This window comes from Lactuca serriola, chromosome 3 (assembly GCF_051521515.1).
Source record: "Lactuca serriola cultivar US96UC23 chromosome 3, Lser_US96UC23_V15, whole genome shotgun sequence".
NCBI lineage: Eukaryota > Viridiplantae > Streptophyta > Magnoliopsida > Asterales > Asteraceae > Lactuca > Lactuca serriola.
In genome coordinates this window covers 126,077,666-126,098,024 of record NC_136410.1, presented here as the reverse complement: position 1 = coordinate 126,098,024, position 20,359 = coordinate 126,077,666, and the positions used below count along the sequence as shown (strand labels likewise).

At 38.4% G+C, this 20,359-nt stretch overlaps 1 long non-coding RNA gene across 1 annotated transcript; it reads left to right on the top strand.

The window, feature by feature from the left end:
* Window positions 1–372: 372 nt before the first annotated feature.
* On the top strand, window positions 373–1,034 carry LOC145094659 (uncharacterized). The gene is made up of 3 exons (XR_013703471.1): window positions 373–498; window positions 580–673; window positions 806–1,034. It is a non-coding gene; the product is annotated as an uncharacterized LOC145094659 (long non-coding RNA).
* The last annotated feature ends 19,325 nt before the right edge of the window (window positions 1,035–20,359 follow it).

Genomic DNA, 20,359 nt, shown 5'->3' with positions numbered 1-20,359 from the left:
ATGTAGGTCCTAACACAAAATATTAGATTTTCTAGGGTTTATATTCGATGTAACCGTTATTGTATGTTAGATCACAATGACCAAATAAGCAAACGAACCTACAAAAAAATCAGAAGAATAATTTAACAATCATTTCCGTTGGATTAAAATATCATTTTCCCAATAAAAATATATAAAGCTTAAAAAAGCTTATAAAAAAAACACCATATAGAAACAATCTATCAATTTTTTTTGAAATTAGACCAAAGAATAAATCCGACTAAAACTTAAACCAATAATAATAATATTTAATAATAATAATTAATATAAAGTGAGAATAATCAAGAAAGTTCTTTAATTTACTTGCTTTACTTTTTACCTTTACCAATCCCAATTTCCATCAATGCAAACCTTTTTCTTCTATATATTCTACCCACCTTCATCACTCCACCTTACACAACCACTCTCTTCAACAAATCATGAATGAACCAAAATATGCTTATCCTTACCCTGCTCAAGGTACGAATCTACTTCACATTTCTCGATCCTTTATTCATCTCACTTCCAATTCACTAAACAATTAACAATCATCTTCCACAGGAGGAGGCTATTATCAAGGACCTCCGGTGATGGCGCCGCCGCAATACGCCGCACCTCCTCCTCCCCGACGAGAACCTGGTTTTCTTGAAGGCTGGTATGTATTCATTATTCCCCCCCTTTTTTTTCCTCCTATTTTCATCCATATTTTTATGGATTTGATCATTTGGTTGATTATTATGATGCATTCGTATGTGGGTTTTAATTGGATTTTTGTTTTGATTTGTAGTCTAGCGGCTTTGTGTTGCTGTTGTCTTCTTGATGAGTGTTGCTGTGATCCAACTATCATCTTCTTCTGATCGCTTTACTTATGAATAGAAGAAAAATATGAATTTTATGTTTTTTTTTTTTTAGATTTTGATTTTAATGTATTTATTTACTTATTTATGGTGTTCTAAGGTCTAACAAATCCATGTACTACCACTTTCTGTTTGTGTCAATAAATTAAAATTTTGTAATGTTGAATTGAATTATTATATTCATAGTTTTTAAACAATTTATTTGGTTTTGAAAAAAAAATAATCGAAATATCGTAATTGAATTTAGGTTTAATAAATACCAACCACTTGTTAGTATGAATTAATGTTTATATCAAAGGGGAGTTGAACAAAAAGAATGGACTACAATGAAAATGATTATTTTGGAACGTGAATGAGTAAAAGTATGGATTTGTGTCTTCTTTTTGTAGTGAGATTTTTGTTTCAAAGTTTTGCTTTAGTTTTCAAAATTTTAGGTTATTTCATATTTTTTAGTTTGTAATCATGATATCTAATCATTTATTTAGGGAGGAATTTGTAGTTTTTGATAAATTTATATAATGAAATAGATTTCTTGAGTTCTTGTTGGTAGTTGGTTTTGAGTTTTATCGATTTATGCATTCAACTTGAAAAAATAATGTATACATTCGTAAAAAAAGTTCGAACAAATGAATGGTGACTAGAGATAAAAAATAATCGTGTAGCACCATTTCACGATACCATTGAAGAAACCGAAAATACCATTTTAGTACCAAAAATACAATATCTTTGATACAAATTTGTACTTTTTGATAAATTTATATAATAAAATAGATTTCTTGAGTTCTTATGTGGAAGGAATGAGATGCACGTATGCACATGTAATTGTTAACATGTGATGGGAAGAAACACGTAAAAGCACCTGTCTCAAAAACCACTTCCACAAGTTCCGATTTTTGAAACACTTGTATGCTTTTATATAAAACACACATGATTCAAGAAGTTAAATGTTAAATACACGGTATTTTTATTTATTTATATACTTATTATTATTATTATTATTTATTTATTTTGTATTTACGATTTATCTAACTATCCCTACAAAATTTGAAATCACACATGATTCAAGAAGTTAAATGTTAAATACACGGTATTTTTATTTATTTATATACTTATTATTATTATTATTTATTTATTTTGTATTTACGATTTATCTAACTATCCCTACAAAATTTGAAATCACACATGATTCAAGAAGTTAAATGTTAAATACACGGTATTTTTATTTATTTATATACTTATTATTATTATTATTTATTTATTTTGTATTTACCATTTATCTAACTATCCCTACAAAATTTGAAATCACACATGATTCAAGAAGTTAAATGTTAAATACACGGTATTTTTATTTATTTATATACTTATTATTATTATTATTTATTTATTTTGTATTTACGATTTATCTAACTATCCCTACAAAATTTGAAATCACACATGATTCAAGAAGTTAAATGTTAAATACACGGTATTTTTATTTATTTATATACTTATTATTATTATTATTATTATTTATTTATTTTGTATTTACGATTTATCTAACTATCCCTACAAAATTTGAAATCACACATGATTCAAGAAGTTAAATGTTAAATACACGGTATTTTTATTTATTTATATACTTATTATTATTATTATTTATTTATTTTGTATTTACGATTTATCTAACTATCCCTACAAAATTTGAAATCATGTGGATACTATGACCTACATACATAATATACAACTAACCTCAAACACACATTATACATAAAATTAGGAGGTTTCCTGCCCTTTGCAACTTTGGAGCATTGTGTTGTAGAGCTAGAACGATAAAAGCTTGTTTGGTGTTCAATGTAAATAGTGACAATAGGCTTGTAGAAATATCTACTGTCATCCCCACCTGCATAAACGGAAGACCATAATAAGAATAAATAGATTAAAAGAATTTTAAGCATTAAAGTAAGGGAGTTATATAACATAAATGGAAGATTATGATACGAATAAATACATTTGCTTTACACATAATAACATCTTACTTTCGATTCTTAACTCATCATAGCAACATACTTATGTTTACAGATAATGGCATTATGATACAAATAAAGTACAATGCCCATATTTGAAAGAAAACGTGAGTACGTTGCTATTATGGGTAAAAAATAAAGTAGGTTGCTATTCTCTACAATATGAACATTACTTAATTACCATTTCCGCATATATTTGCAATTGCTCTTGCTACGATTCCGAGAGTTTGGTGATCATTTGTATATATATATATATATATATATATATATATATATATATATATATATATATATATATATATATATATATATATATATATAAAGAGTTTAAAAGATTTAAGGGAATACCATTCATTGCAATATTTGCAATTGTTCTAAAAGCAACCCTAAGTAGTATCGTATTTTAGAAGGCTGTCAGTAGAATAACAATGCATCTAGAGTTGCATGAGAGGTCTTATGTTGTTGCTCTTCGATCACCTTTTGGAGTTTTTCCTTGAGAGCTCTGACTTCGGTGATGAAATCTTTTACCTTCTGCAAAAATTGTTCATGATACTTTTTCCTTTGTTCATCAAGAGCCTTAAGCCCTTGTTCAATCTTTAGAAGTAGTTGCTGGGCGGTAAGCTCTTCTCGGGCCTCAATTTTAAGAATTCGTTATTCATGAGATTGAAGCACCGAGGGAAGTGGAGTCAGCGGTGGAGAAGTTGTGGATTTGGGTGGTTGTTGAGATGTTTGAACCACAGAAAGAATTTGAGCTATTTTGCTTTGGAGATCAAGAAATTCTTTCCTTGTTACGGTGTGCTTCTTTTTCTTCTTATTCTCCTTGAGTTTGGAGGTAGAAAGTTAGGATCCACAGGATTCTTCAAGGTTGGCGAACATAGGAAAGTCTTGGGCAGCTGGTTCCTTGTTCACCTTGGTATAATTCTCTTCGTCCTGATCGAGAAGTGGATTGGTGTTGATTCGCACTTCGGTACTCCCTTGGAATGATCCGTTTTGATTTAATGAAGATGATGGAGGAGGAGACGGAGGTTGGGCACCTCCAGTCCGTGCTCCTTCTTCGGTGTGAGCTTTACGAAAAGTTTCTTCCATCATCGCCATCCAAGCTCTGGGTTGGGCCAGATCATGAGCTTTCTTCATGTTGACAGTTGTTGAAGCTAAGTATAAGGCCACTTGTCGATTGTCTTCTTCTCTCTTTTGTTGGATTAACAGGGACTGCTCCTTCCTTGCTCTGATTGCTCTTTTTTGAGCTTCAAACTTTTGGAGGTCTGCGTTAGAGGTTGCTCCGTAGTTCATCCAACTGTCACCTAAAACATGAGAATTTGTACCAGTTACCACCGGGGTGTCCCCCGGGTTTACGGTTCCTTGCCCAATGAGGCTCCCTATGCCTAGTCCGCTTGATAGTAATGTAGACGGTATATGATTTCTATATCTTCCTTGGTCTCCTTGGTCTAAAACCAAGTGTGGCCTCAGATCTATTCTCGCTAGGGTCGCTAAAAAAGGACCCTACGGTGCAGATTGTGTTTGATGTGTATGTGTAAGTGAAGAAAAAATTGATGGGTTTTGAGCATTCTAACACTCCTATGGTGTATATGCAACCCTCAAAACCTTGGATTTATGTTTTCTCTATTATTCATGCAAATTTGATTTTTCCAAGGTTCTCATCCTAATTAGCATGACATGTGGTACTTGTAATATAAAAACTAGTAGAATGACATACCTTTCTTGTAGCTTGGATTCCTTAAGGCCCTGTGAGCCTAGCAGCTCAAATGTGATGCCTTAAATGTTTCATACAAGACCACAACTCTTGGAATAACTTGAGAGAAGAACACTTTCACTCAAAATCGGCTAGCCCTTCTTGTTCTTATCTTAGTGCATGATTTTGCTTACCATGAGGTTCTTTATATAGTGTGTCGCATGTTGGGTTACACCATGTAAACCCTAATGTGCATGGCTTTTCATTTCCCCCATGATCCATGGGTTTTAACCTCCATGGAGCACCCAATGGGTCCTAGCCCAATCTAGTGAATCATGGACCATAAGCTCACTACATTAGAATGAATGATTTACAAATCAATCCCCATATATTTAATTAGTCTCCTTTTGATCACAAAATTAATTCCAAATTAATTCTTAATCAATACTAATTAAATAATATGATTTCATATTAATATATTAGAACTTATAATATATTAGCAAACCATAAGTGTCCTTTTTTCATTTTGTCTATCCAATTGTTATGATGCCATGCAACCTAAATGGACCATGCCAAATCGGGTCAAGTACATACTAAATATAGTTATGGACTTAAACACCTTATCCAACTGTCTCCCACTTGGATAAGTCTAATAACTATAGGTATGACTTCAAGAACCGAGCAACAATCGTAGCTCTTTCAAAGTCTCGCGGAACTAAGATGATCCACCATTTAAGATAAGTGATCATATAATCCTCTATTTTAGATATCATCCGGACAAACACATGGAACAATGTCGTACTTATTATCTAGCAGTTTGTTTCCCGATTTCTGATTTGTTTGACATAGAACTAAACTGAACACATCAATTTGGTTTTGACCGGGCTCGACATATAGCTCAAAACAAAATAATCAAGGGACCCAGATATCGCTTCTAATCCTCTAAGGACTAGAAGGAATAGATAAACTTTGACTCATATGCTTGTACTAACTACTTGTTGAATCATACACAAAAGCACGTTTTATAACATCGAGTTACCAATGTGTTTTCATACAATCAATGCACAACCAACTCTTAATTAACAACTCATATCTCTAGGTTTGAATACTTTTATGATATTACCGTCTCACAATCACTCGAGATAAATTCCATGAAGTGATACAAGTGAGCGTGGGTTGAATCCAATACTCAGAACTTATGAGCACTCATGAATGTTGTAGCAACTTTTGCTATGTCTAACATCTTAAAAATCTACAAGCCCAATGTATGACAGTCTTGATTCATACCTACTTCCAACATATGATTGACTGTGGAGAGTTTAAATAAAGTAGTTATTTGGGAAGTCAAAACATGCAAAGTGAAACACAAGAATAAATACTAATCCTATATGGCCCCAAGCGCCTTTGAGAGTAAATAAAACACCTTTTATTTAAACACCATATTGATTACTCATTGTTCATTGTATAATATTTCAAATAATCAACTTAATACTTGAACTAAAACAATAGTCATGTCATGCTCCAAGCATCCACACTATGTTAGTCTAAACAATAGCTATGCCATACTCCAAGTATGCATACTATGTTTGTCTTTGATCCTTACTTTGTGGAATAGATCAATTGAACATAATTCCAATGATTCTAATTTCACAATCCAAATCCTTATCGTAAATGTAAGAATTCCAAATTCCTACCATTTACCGAAATATGTTAGATTCTAAACTTATATGCATTGATCCTCTTGTAATGACTATGCACAAAGACTTGTCAACAGACATTACTGAGTATTCCAATAGAGATCAATTCCATGGAAACGAAGTCTGAAATTCAAAGTGCATTCCTTTGAACATCCTTCTTGCATTAAGTTTCTAATCTTACAAAAATTTAATAAATATCTTCCTACTATGAAAACATTACCACATCACTTCTGAACAAGAGTTGTCTCTTTTCAGAATATGTCAATATGGTCCTTTCAAAATTAACACCATACTCCCAATTGTCCATATGCAACCAATCTTTGGTAAACCTCAGATTGTCCTCGACAATTGCTTAATCATTTTAGTCATATCCAGTTCTAGTCCTTTTTCCCTCTTAATGCCCTAGGCATTTGGAAAATTTAGAACGGATGAATATTATAGCACATGTAATCGATCCTATACCCAAAGCATATGGGACACAATTTATGATGTCTCACATAAAGACATCATACTAGACCAGTCTTTTGCTACAATATTTTTTATTTGCCATGTTTTCATAATTCGACTATGAAGAGGGATGCCGTAATCATAATCGAATTTTGAGAACGCAATATATATAGAGTTTCCTTATATTGAACCATTCCAACATAAAATTCATATATATATATATATATATATATATATCCTTGACTAAAGACGATTAAAATCTAAATCTAAACGTTTAGAATTGAAATGAAATATATTTCATTTCACTTAATTATAGCAAACAACTTTCAACCCCCGCAACTTCATGAATTGAAACCCTTTTGTTTTCTACAATTAACATTGCTAACTTGCAATACTAAACATAATAATCATGCTCCCACTAACATGATAATTATTGGCATAACACTTATGCTCCCACTAGCTTTGACATGTATCCAGAAATCAGCTGGACTTCTAGAAATCAATACTTTATTGACTTTCTTACCAAAGTTCAGGTTTCTTATATGAGATGCTTTGATAAGACTTTATCAAAAAAACATACACAAATCCTTAGATAGCTCACATGTGTGTCTAAATTTTTTTTAGAACTATGAAAAGGTATTCCGTAATCATAGTCTCAATTGTTTAGACCTTTACCATTTCTCACAAGTCCATGTTAGTGTGTCGGTTAACCACACACGCTTCACTAACGACTTTGAGAATGCAAATATCACAATTGCTATCTACTTAAAATCTATGTAGTGAAAGCATTTCCTCACCATCATTTTCATGAATCAGAGATAAACCTTATTACACTTAGATTTTATGGTATATGTGTTCCTATCCATGTGAATTTGTCATAACCACAAGAGGAGGTTAGTGACAAATCCAAACTCATATGGACTGAACTTGTTCAATCTTAACTTCTTGCCACCTGGCAGTACAAGGGCCTACCATTGCTTCCAGGTTGTTATGCAACCAATTGAGAACTCTCAAAACTCATATGCAAAGCCAATTTTAACTGGAATGGGTATAGAAACAAAAATATGTCAACATGATAGGCTATAAACCTCAAGTCCTGTGCCAGTGATAAACAATAGGTTTTTATTCTTGATTACTGCTTGAAACTTTTCAAGAACTTTAAGACTCCCACTGACCTCTTGACATATAAGATTCTCTTGTCTAGAACTATTCCTTGACAAAACAAATATTCAAGAGTTAGTGTGGATTCTTATCAAGACGTTCACACAATTGGCCTTAGTTGGTCTTTGTTTTATCCAAAACATCACAACTCACCAATTTCAAATGTACAAGAGTTGAAAACATTTTACTCTACACTTGATAAGTGTTTTAAACCTTCTCAAAATTATGTCAGTCAAGGCTCAATCTTGGAGTGTTACTCTAAGATTCAATTTTGGAACGAAGTATGATTCATCTATTTGATTAAACCAATTCAACAATTGACGATTCCTCTTCTTAGTAAAACAAATGCGCTAAGATGTCCTTAGGGAATCAATTGTGATATGGTTTCATAATCACTGAGATAATCATAACACGAGATACTCAAGTACTCTCCCATATTTCCAGATTGGAGAAACTTTTATCTTTCTGCCCAATTTGATTCTTCTCAGTCGTTCTGCCATACATTGAAATTTTCCAACGTTTCGGAATATAACCATATTTACTAAACTTTAGTAAATCATGACGAATAGTCTTATCGATCTTTGTGGTGGACTTGACTAGTGCACAAGAATGTGTACTCGATCCCTTAGTCCTTCACTTGACTCACATGTATATGTGAACAAGGAATTAGTCTTAATTTTCCATAGATGAAAATTCCCATTCATCATACAATACAATTTGCATGATTCCAAGTTTCTGTCCAATTGAAACTTGGGGGACGAGAATCTTTCCTTATTTGGTAAATTTAGACACTACCACAAATGAAAGAATCACATTCACATTTCCAATATTGCTAGAAACATACAAACATCATTTTTTTTTTATAAATGCCATTGCAAGGAGATATAATAAAATAAAACAAAATTTTATTTATTTATAAAATGCGGAAAAACTTTTTCCTTACAATGCAACTTTAAATGAAAACTATGCTATAACATATTTCCTAGCAATCTATCATAACTCCTAAGCAGTAGCTCAAAAATCTGATCTTCGAACCATGCGATTGAAATCCATCTTTGCGATCAGATTCAACATACTCTTCCTTTAAGTTTCCTTCCCTTTGCTTGATCCTGCCAAACATCAAAATCCAACCTAGTCACATCATGTATTAAGAATCAACAATTATAAACTTAACAGAGTTAGATAGTGTACTTACCTGAAGCAGAGTCAAACTTTTTGGTTCTTCCTTCTCTCAGATCTTTCAGGTAGTCATGGCAGCTTCGCAACCAGTGCCCCTTCTCTTGACAATAAAAACATATAGACTCTTTGGGAATGGTACATGGGACTATCAGAGACTTAGCCTTTCCCTTTACCTTTTGATCAACCGGGTTGACTAAGGTCGATCCCTTTCCATTGGGAAGAGAAAGCTTTTCTGAACTTCCAATGTTACCATTGTCAATGTCCATAGAAGTTTGAGAAGTAGATCTTCCACCCAAATTTACTTTTCCAGTGCGCCAAAACATTTCTGATTCAGCAGAAACAAGCAAATAAGTAAAATCAATAAGGATCATGTCATGGTCTGTCACATAGTAGTTCTTAATGAACTCACTATACGACTCAGGAAGTGATTGAAGAACCTAGTCAACAGCCAACTTCCTTGAGACTTCGACACCCAACACTCTCAGGCTGTCGATTTGTGACTTCATCTCTCAGATGTGAGAACACACAGGCCTTCCATCTTCATGTTTCATTGCAAATAGGGCTTGAGTGACCTTGAATTTTTCAAGTCTTTGAGCTTGTGGGTCAAGGAGAATATTGGAGGAGGTGGAGGAAGAGAAGTATGATTTCCATGATCCAATCGCGGGACATCATCTTTATTAGGAAAACTTGTTCCAAGAGATTTGGGAAGATCATAGTTGTCTGATCTAGACATCTACAATAGGAGAAATTCAAGTTAGTTGATTTAAGTTCTTGATACAACACCCAATATGAAATATTAAGGCTAGGACCCAACAAAATATTTTATAACTTGGAAGAGGTATGCCGTAATCCAAGCTATAAAATATTTGAAGGTAGGCGAATGAAGATTCACCAATTTCCACCATGAAAAACGAAATGGGAATTGGGTTTTAATTGGATTGAAACTCCTAGATCTTTTGAGATTCATTGAACTTTTCAATGGCATGTTTAAATCTCGATTGTGCCCTCTCAAGTTTGTGACTGGGATGCCGAGGATCACAAACAAGATGTGAATAACCATGCAAATTAACTTGGTACCCTTAAGTTTATCACCTAATCGATGTGCCGGTTACCCACACGCACTCTACCGATCTATGATAAACATTAAGTCACCCTTAGCCACTCTTACTAGTCCATGTTAGTGTGCCGATTACCCACACACGCTCCACCAACAACTTGGTAAGGTACAAAGTGTAATTTCATGGGTTAGCACCATCTTCACATTTTCCTAAAGTAACTAAGATTGGGTATTTATAAAAGGTTTAGTTACTTTATACTACCTCCGTCCCAAATTGATAGTCCACTTTTGACTTTTGAAGTCTTTTTTCTACAACTTTGACCTTAAATATTTTTGTTTTTTAATAGATAATACTTGATGCAAAATATATGAATGAAATGTATTTGAAATGTTTGTTCATTTTTATAAGTTTTATCAAGTGATATATAACACAAATAAAAATATTTAAGGTCAAATTTGAAGAAAAAAGACTTCAAAAGTGAAAAGTGGACTATCAATTTGGGATGGAGGGAGTATTTATCAGTATACTTATAATGAGAAATATAGTCCTTGTCCTACCCGTTCGGCTAACGACCCTCCACCAGTCAAGGAAGCGGTGGGTGAGAGTGGACACCCATTAAGCTGGCATTTTATAGGCAACAACCTTATACCCCCCTTATAGACCGACTTCATGAATGAAGCCTACTAACGGTAAGACTGACTTGCTCGTATACATACACACACACACACACACACACACATATATATATATATATATATATATATATATAATTAGATTATAATACTATAAAGTATAAGGGTTGAATCTTAACTCTTAAAACTCTAAGGTTTGGAATTTAAGTTTTCTAAAGTGACTTTACAAATTCCAAAAATTGAGGGCAAGTTTTGAAACTATTCAAGACTTTTCAACTTCATAACTTATGATTTTAATGGTCTATTAAAATAAAGACTCTTCATTTTATGTAACCTATGGTTCTTTAATGACTCTTTAAATAAATGACCTTTGGTAATCCATAACTTGAGGACAAATTATGGACTCCATCAATAACATTTAGATCAAGAATTACATAATCATACAATTTGCAAATAATTCCTATGATCTATCATAACATTTAGATCAAGAATTACATCATCATACAATTTGCAAATAATTCCTATGATCTATCAAAACTCATAAGCATGAACATTCATATCAACAATTTCAAGAATCATATAAACATGTATAAAACTTGAAATTTTGATAATAACCATTGAAAATGGATTAGCATAATCATTACCACATCAAAAACATGTTTTATCAGTCCAAAACAGTTTAGGGTAATGATTCTAGTCCATTTCCTACAACAAAACTCGAAAATCTGCACACAGGGCTTCCTACTCGCCGAGTGCAAGAACCTACTCGACGAGTAGGATGCATTTTCACTTGGACTCGTCGAGTCCCCCATGGACTCGGTGAGTCCATTGAACAATGAACATAATTTTCAACTTTTTCAAGCAGTTTGCATCAAATATCAAGAAATTTAACCTGGCTCTAATACCATTGATGGGTTTTGAGCATTCTAACATTCCTATGGTGTACATGCAACCCTAGAAACCTTGGATCTATCTTTTCTCTATTATTCATGCAAATTTGATTTTTCCAAGGTTCTCATCCTAACTAGCATGACATGGGGTACTTGAAATATAAAAACTAGTAGAATGACATACCTTTCTTGTAGCTTGGATTCCTTAAGACATTGTGAGCCTAGCACCCCAAATGTGATGCCTCAAATGTTTCACACAACACCACAACTCTTGGAATAACTTGAGAGAAGAACACTTTCACTTAAAATCGGATAGCTCTCCTTGTTGTTGTCTTAGTGAACGATTTTGCTTACCATGAGGTTCTTTATATAGTGTGTCACATGTAGGGTTACACCATGTAAACCGTAATGTGCATGGCTTTTCATTTCCCCCATGATCCATGGGTTTTAACCTCAATGGAGCATCCATGGAGCACCCAATGTTTAACACCCAGAATCAGGAAGACCAAGAAAAGAAAGGTTAAGCTCTAAATCAAGAATCAACTCGTCGAGTCCAGGGAGGAACTCGACGAGTCGGAGCGGGATCCGGGTCATTAAGTAAGTGACCGACTCGGCGAGTAAGCGAGTGGACTCGGCGAGTAAGCGAGTGGACTCGGCGAGTCTGGTCTGGGCGAGAAAAACCCTAATCCCAGAGGTTGTGCCCTATATGAAGCACATTATAACCCACCCTCAACCTCTTGGCTCCCCTTTTGAGTTCCATAAACCCTAGAATTGAGTGAGCCTTCATTATTTGAGAGAATAGAGCCTTGGAGGAGAGAATCTTGGAGAAGGGATTGAAGATCAAGGGCTTTGCTGCAAAGGAGTGGTGTAGATCCGGAATTTACTTCAGTTGGTGCTTTCATTTGAGGTAATAGTCTGTTGTTTGGGCTTATGTGCATCTAGATCTATCTTATGTTTGAGTTTTGGGCATTTTAAGTATGGATGAGATCTATTTCGAGTTTGGAGTAGATCTGAGGTTGCTACCTCAGATCTAGGTTGGTAATAACCCAGAAAGTCATAAAGTTTAGGCCAATAAGTTGTTGGTGAAGCCCCTTTCTTATAAACCCTACACCTAGAGTGTTCTAAGCATATAAATCCTTGGTTACACGTAAAGTTTGCCACTTTACGTGGGGGTTAGGCTCTAGAGGAATGGATCTTTGGATTTGAGCCCCTGCATGGCTCGAAAAGCTATTATATGGATTAAGAACTGAAGAGACTCGACGAGTTGGAAGAACAACTCGGCGAGTTTGTTGAAGACTGCCTTGGACTCGGCGAGTCTGTTCTTGGACTCGACGAGTCAAGTCGCCAAACCCCAAACCCTTCGAATTAAGACTCGAATCAGTGAGTTGAGTGGGGACCCAGTGAGTGGACAGGTCAGCATTCAGAAATCAATAGACTCGGCAAGTCATGGTCTGGCTCGGCGAGTCAAGTTGCGAATGAAAGGGATTTCAGAGCTAATGAACTCGGCGAGTCAGTAGGCTGACTCGGCGAGTAGGGTTAACCTGGAAGGTTGACTGTGACCAGGACTTTGACTTTGACCAGAGTTGACTTAGTTGACTCTTGAAGCACTGTTAGACTAAGTATCATTTTTGATATTGGTAGTTCAGAGAGCTAGAGGAGCAACGGCTCAGAAGGTTGTCGGTCAGCAGCCAGAGGGTATCAGCAGAGCTCAGTAGTTCAGGTGAGTTTCCTTCCAGTAGGAACGGGTCTAAGGCCACAATGCTGGCCCATTTAGCTAGTAGTAGTTTCCGGATTTCGGTTCGATGCAGTTTTTAGTATGTTTGATGCCTTTGTGGCTCAGACGGGATTTATGTGTTATGTGTTCTGGGCTACGGCCCGATGCATTATGCAGTTTATGAGTTCATGCTAGTTGATATGTTTATGCCATGCTATGTTATGCTCAGTTTCCGGACTTCGGTCCGATGCAGTTAGTTCCGGACTTCAGTCCGATGCAGGAAAGAAGGTCCCAGTTAGTTTCCGGACTTCGGTCCGATGCAGTTAGTTTCGGACTTCGGTTCGATACAGGGGACAAGGTCCCAATTAGTTCCGAACTTCGGTCCTATGCAGTTTCCGGACTTCTGTCCGATGCAGAGGGCAAGGCCCTGGTTAGTTCTGGACTTCGGTCTGATGCAGTTTTCGGACTTCGGTCTGATGCAGTGGGCAAGGCCTAGTATGTGTTTATATGTTATTGTATGGTATGTGGTAGTTTGGGGGAGCTCACTAAGCTTCTTGCTTTCGGTTTCAGGTACTCAGTTTTCAAAAGAGGAGCTCAGAGAGGTTGCAGTGCACACCATAGTCAGTTAGCCTGGGAATGTTTTACTTTGATAATAAGATTATGTTTTGAATTAATACTCAGAAATTATGTTATAACTTATGATACGGTTTTTTTTTATAAATATGCTTTTAGTAATGTTTTAAAAGAAATTTTTAATCGTGATTTTTGGGTCGTTACAAGTTGGTATCAGAGCCTTGGTTTGAGGGATTCAGACATACTTGAGAGTATGCCTGGACTCAAACTAAGGAAACGGTAAAAGGTTTTCGAAAGAAAAACATTTTCGAAAGGAATTTTTGGTAAAAAGGAGTTTGAGAAAAGAAAAGAGTTTTAGAAAAACCGAAAAGAATATTTAGAAAGAAAATAACTTGAAAAGAGAAAAAGGGTGTGGTGCATGCAATCAGCCGAGCTCAAGTAAGTACTCCCAAATTACCCATACAAGTTTATGATTATCAGTTTCAGTTTCAGTTTTAGTTCCGGTTTTAGTCTTCGTTTCAGTTTCAGTAGAACAACATGCTAGTATAGGACTAAGGATCTAGGAGGATGCCTTATGTGCCTGCTTATGTGTTTCAGCCTTATGAGAATTGCATGCTAGTAATGAGTAGACAGCAGTAGGATAACCTATTTAGGTTATGTCTGGTAGTATGAGTTCAACATTGTATGCTAGTACAGTTGTTGAGAATAGTTTGCATGAGTATGTTTCCTTTATCCGAATGCTGCTTGCTTTGTGCTTAGTGGGACTCTGAGTGATGGTAGTTAGTAATTAGGTGAATACATCACGTCACATGTGGTCAGGATTGGATATACTCAGAGTGCCGAATTTGACCCTATTGCCCAATTCTCGTTTGAGTCTAACCGTTGTAAGGATGAGTCTTGTACTCGAAGGATTATCCGAGCCTCATTGCATGTGATGGTATTCAGGTGGTGGCTAATTGGCATTGCAAGGAGGCCTTCAGCAGCTGAGGACTGGTTTGGGTGGAGTCAGAGGTTCCCTAGGGCAAGCCTAGGATGAGAGTAGCAAAGATTAGAAGTAGAGAAAAGGGACTTGGTAGAGTTGAGGTAACTCTTGAGGAAAGTACGGATAGATGTGGAAGGTAGTATGGGCCCGTACTACTGAAAGCAGAGGATCCATACTCGATTCAAGAGGGGCCGAGGAAAAACCAGGGAACTAGTAAAGTGTGCGAAAGATCCCTCAGCAGCGGTATGTATATTGATCAGATTTGTGATGTGTTTCCAGCATGGTGATGTTGCGTGAGATATTAGTTGGCAGTTCAGGTGCCGGGGAAGGATCTGGCTCAGGCTCTAGAGCCGGACAATTTAATGATCAGATGAGAGATGTTATTTCTGCAGAGATTATGCGCAACATCATTGATCAGACTCCCGTGATATTTGGTTCAGTTAGGGAGGCCATTATGGAGCTTTTGGACAGTCGTCTTGAGGCCTTTAGGGCCGAGATAGTTTCAGGGCAGTTTGGGGCTCGTCTAGAGGCCGATTCTTATGGAGTTCAGAGATCCATCAGGGAGGGAGATCCCATTTTTAGCTCTTGCCATCAGGGGACGGGAGTGAGCGGGGCACCCTATCTCCAGGAGAGACCTCTGCATGATTGGATGTTCAAGGAGGTTGCGCGAGCCATTCGTGAGGAGCTGCCCAACATGTTGGACGGGTCACTGGTAGGTTGACCGCGAAGCTCCAGGATCAGACAACATTTGTTCAAACGATGGATGGGGTTGACGAGGTAACGCATGAGCGTGAGTCGGGCAGAGAGTCGGAAAGGAAGAGGAAAACAGATGAGACTCAAGTAGCTACAGGTTCGGGAAAGAGGCCTAAGGGGTCGAATTCAAGATTGAGGGACTATCAGAGCCACAGCCGATGCGGGAAGTGTGGTAGGATGCACGAGGGTGCGTGCAGGCGTAGAAGTGGTGGTGATGTTGGATGTTTCAAGTGTGGCCGGATTGGCCATTTTAGCAGAGATTGTATTGTTACCATCGCTCAGGGTTTTGATCCGATATGTTTCCCTTGTAGTCAGAGGGGCTACAAGAAGGCCCACTGTCCAAGTTTGTATACAGCAGGGCAGGTGCCAGCTCCAGCCCCAGGGACTTCGAGAACCACCAGTAGACATCAGGGTTGAGCAAGGGCGCCCACGGCTCGGAGCTGAGTTTTCTGGTCGATTTCAACAAGGTTTTGAGCAGCACCGAATGATGGGGGTACGTATCTTTTACCTTCCTGTCAATTATTATTCATGATATTATTGTTATGTTATTGCATTGTTATCAATAAGGATAAGTGTTGGAGTATTATATTACCTGCTTGTGACTGAGCTTTATGCCATCTGCATACCGCATAATTAGAATGGTAAATTGGAGGTCATCCCCTCTAGATCAGGTTACTTCAGATGCGGTGACTGTAGCATGTATATGTATGAATCAGTAATGTCTCACTACTTTCAAAAGGTATCATTCGGGATTGATCAGTTAAATCCTTAGTAGTGACAATTTAGAGCTTCTAGTGAGGTAGACAGCGGACAGTAAGGAAGTGGCTTGGGGATGGGCACCCCAAACGCAGGTTCTCAGGATGCAGTAGGATTGAAGGGTGCTCAGTTAGATAGCAAGAATGGTTCGGATCTGGTAAAAGTTAGTTGGAGCGCTGACAGAGGTAGACGTTGGCTGACATTAGATCGCCCTTTTAATGGAAGGAAGGTTGGGGAACCCTTTCGACCAGTGATCAGTAAGGAGTTAGCCAGATCCAAGTGGGTGAGAACCCTCCGAGTATACAAGGGAAAGAGCATGCAGTTCCAAAATGAGTACACGACCTCTGAGAAGAAAGGATAGCAGTGCAGCGATTGATGGATTGAGGAATTCAGAGTTGGGAGTTTGAGGAACTTCCCAACAATGAGTTCATGTGATCGAGATGGTTAGTAGCTGGTTGGGAATTCAGGGTTGGAGGACCGCCTGCAGGACTCTAGTGAGTCGGAACGAGGATCTTGAGAACGGTTAGCAAGAGATGCTTTCGTGTTAGCAGTCAGTGGCAGAGACGACATGCAGGGTTGTGTGGATTCAGGGGTTGGGGGTTTTGGAAACTTCCCAATGATAGTTTCATGTATCCGGATTAGTAGACGGTTGGTTTAGGAACCAAGCCGAAGAATTCCTCGACAGACCGCTAAGTGTATCAAGGATATAAGATGTCGAGGTTGATGTAGCATTCGATGTCTGAGGGCTGGTTTTGAGAAATCAGGACGAGGAATCACTAGCAGGACTAGGGATAGTCAGGATGTCCTCAGAATAGTAGTAGAGTGTTATAAGTCTGCGGGGGTATCCGTAGCATTCACTAGCAGTCAGATAGTAGTAGAGTGTTGTAAGTCTACGGGGGTAACCGTAGCATTCACTAGCATTCAAATAGTAGTAGAGTGTTGTAAGTCTACGGGGGTAGCCGTAGCATTCACTAGCAGTTAGATAGTAGTAGAGTGTTGTAAGTCTGCGGGGGTAGCCGTAACATTCACTAGCAGTCAGATAGAAGTAGAGTGTTGTAAGTCTGTGGGGGTAGCCGTAGCATTCACTAGCAGCCAGATAGTATTAGAGAGTTGTAAGTCCGCGGGTGTAGCCGTGGCCTTTATCAGGTTGGTAGGCAGCATGAGCGCGTTGTTGGACGCGGGGGAAGCAGTAGTACCCACCAATTCGGGTGCAGCAGTGAGGATATGGGAATCCACAGGTTAGATTTCGGATATCCCAAATGGTTCAGTTATGGTTAAGTCGGCGATTTGTTAGTAGATCGTCACCTCAATTATGAGATCAGGGAAGCAGTGGACCGCTTGGGTTCGTGTATGTTAAGGGCTACCGTTAGTCTGGGATCCACCATTTTTTTTAGCCTTGGATTTGATGATGTCAGGATTCGACGTATGGACCCGGTCGGTTGGATCAGGTGGTTGTTAAAGTCACAGTGTCAGGATGACTAGTGGAAACTAGTTCCAGAGAAAGATTTCATTCAGAAGTAGTGGGAGCGACTAAGTAAGGAGTCCTTGGGATCCACAGTTGAGTTGGAACTCAGTGTTGCAGATAACTGATGAATGATTGGAGACTAGGAAGGTCTTGAGATGTTGTGGGAAGCAGCCATATAGCCAGTTCAGTGATTCAGCCGGTTTAGTGTTTCAGCCAGTTCAGTGTTTCAGTCAGTTCAGTGTTTCAGTCAGTTAAGTGTTTCAACCAGTTTAGTGTTTTAGCCAGTTCAGTGCTTCAGCCAGTTCAGTGTTTCAGGTAGTTCAGTGTTTTAAACAGTTCAGTACTGCAGGCAGTTCAGTGTTTCAGATAGTTTCAGTGTGATGGCCAGTATTAGTATTTATGTTCAAAATGCAAGTGCTGTCGGTATAGTTGGTCGATTTGAAATGGCAAGTCCCTCTCAGTAGGATCAGTCGAGTTTTCAACCAAGTATAAGTGATCTGCAAGGATAATTTGGCAGGTAGCCTTTCTTTCTGGATGGAAGGCTCGAGTTATTGGAAGTTGAGTAGTTAGATGAGAGATAAGCAGGCTGGTTCCAGCAGCATCGGTTCAGTATGAGTGGCAGAGTGGATAGAATAGTTATAGATAGTCGAGGTATCTTCAGAAGTCGCTGAAAGCGACAAGGAGATTGCGATGGGGTGTAGTAATCGGTAGGAGTCCGGTAACCCAGATATGGAGACATCAGTAAGGACCAGGGTGGTCTTGGTTCATCCGGAAGGCGGATAAGGGACAACAGAAATTTTCAGTCAGTGGCAGTAATGGAAAGCGGACTATGGTAGAATTCGGCTAGTTGATTGATGGGTACTCAATACTAAGTAGCAAAAAGTGTCCAGTGCATAGCTTGTGGTAAGCAGTAAGTGGGTTGTGAAATAGTTGGCCGTGGTGGACTTGGAGGACGAAGTCTAGTTTAAGTGGGGGAGAGTTGTAACACCCAGAATCAGGAAGGCTAAGAAAAGAAAGGTTAAGCTCTAAATCAAGAGTCAACTCGTCGAGTCCAGGGAGGAACTCGACGAGTCGGAGCAGGATCCGGGTCATTAAGTAAGTAACCAACTCGGCGAGTCTGGTCTGGGCGAGAAAAACCCAAATCCCAGAGGTTGTGCCATATATAAAGCATATTATAACCCACCCTCAGCCTCTTGGCTCCCCTTTTGAGTTCCAGAAACCCTAGAATTGAGCGAGCCTTCATTATTTGAGAGAATAGAGCCTTGGAGCAGAGAATCTTGGAGAAGGGATTGAAGATCAAGGGCTTTGCTACCTCAGATCTAGGTTGGTAATAACCCAGAAAGTCATAAAGTTTAGGCCAATAAGTTGTTCGTGAAGCCCGTTTGTAACAAACCCTAGCCCTAGTGTGTTCTAAGCCTATAACTCCTTGGTTACACGTAAAGTTTGCCACTTTACGTGGGGGTTAGGCTCTAGAGGAATGGATCTTTGGATTTGAGCCCCTGCATGGCTCGAAAAGCCACTGTATGGATTAAGAACTGAAGAGACTCGGCGAGTCACATGGTTGGACTCGGCGAGTTGGATGAAGTTAGGCTGCAACTCGACGAGTTGGAAGAACAACTCGGCGAGTCTTTTGAAGATTGCCTTGGACTCGGCGAGTGTGTTCTTGGAATCGACGAGTCAAGTCGCAAAACCCCAGACCCTTCGAATTAAGACTCGGATCAGTGAGTTGAGTGGGGACCCATTGAGTGGACAGGTCAGGATTCGGAAATCAGTAGACTCGGCAAGTCATGGTCTTGCTCGGCGAGTCGAGTCGCGAATGAAAGGGATTTCAGAGCTAATGAACTCGGTGAGTCAGTAGGCTGACTCGGCGAGTAGGGTTAACCTGGAAGGTTGACTGTGACCAGGACTTTGACTTTGACCAGAGTTGACTTAGTTGACTTTTGAAGGACTGTTAGACTAAGTATCATTTTTGATATTGGTAGTTCAGAGAGCTAGAGGAGCAGCGGCTTAGAAGGTTGTCGGTCAGCAGCCATAGGGTATCAGTAGATCTCAGCAGTTCATGTGAGTTTCCTTCCAGTAGGAATGGGTCTAAGGCCACAATGCCGGCCCGTTTAGCTAGTAGTAGTTTCCGGATTTCGGTCCGATGCAGTTTTTAGTATGTTTGATGCCTTTGTGGCTCAGACGGGATTTATGTGTTATGTGTTCTGGGCTACGGCCCAATGCAGTATGCAATTTATGAGTTCATGCTAGTTGATATGTTTATGCCATGCTATGTTATGCTCAGTTTTCGGACTTCGGTCCGATGCAGTTAGTTCCGGACTTCGGTCCGTTGCAGGGGAGAAGGTCCCAGTCAGTTTCCGGACTTCGGTCCGATGCAGGGGACAAGGTCCCAGTCAGTTCCGGACTTTGGTCCGATGCAGTTTCCGGACTTCTGTCCGATGCAGAGGGCAAGGCCCTGGTTAGTTTCGGACTTCGGTCCGATGC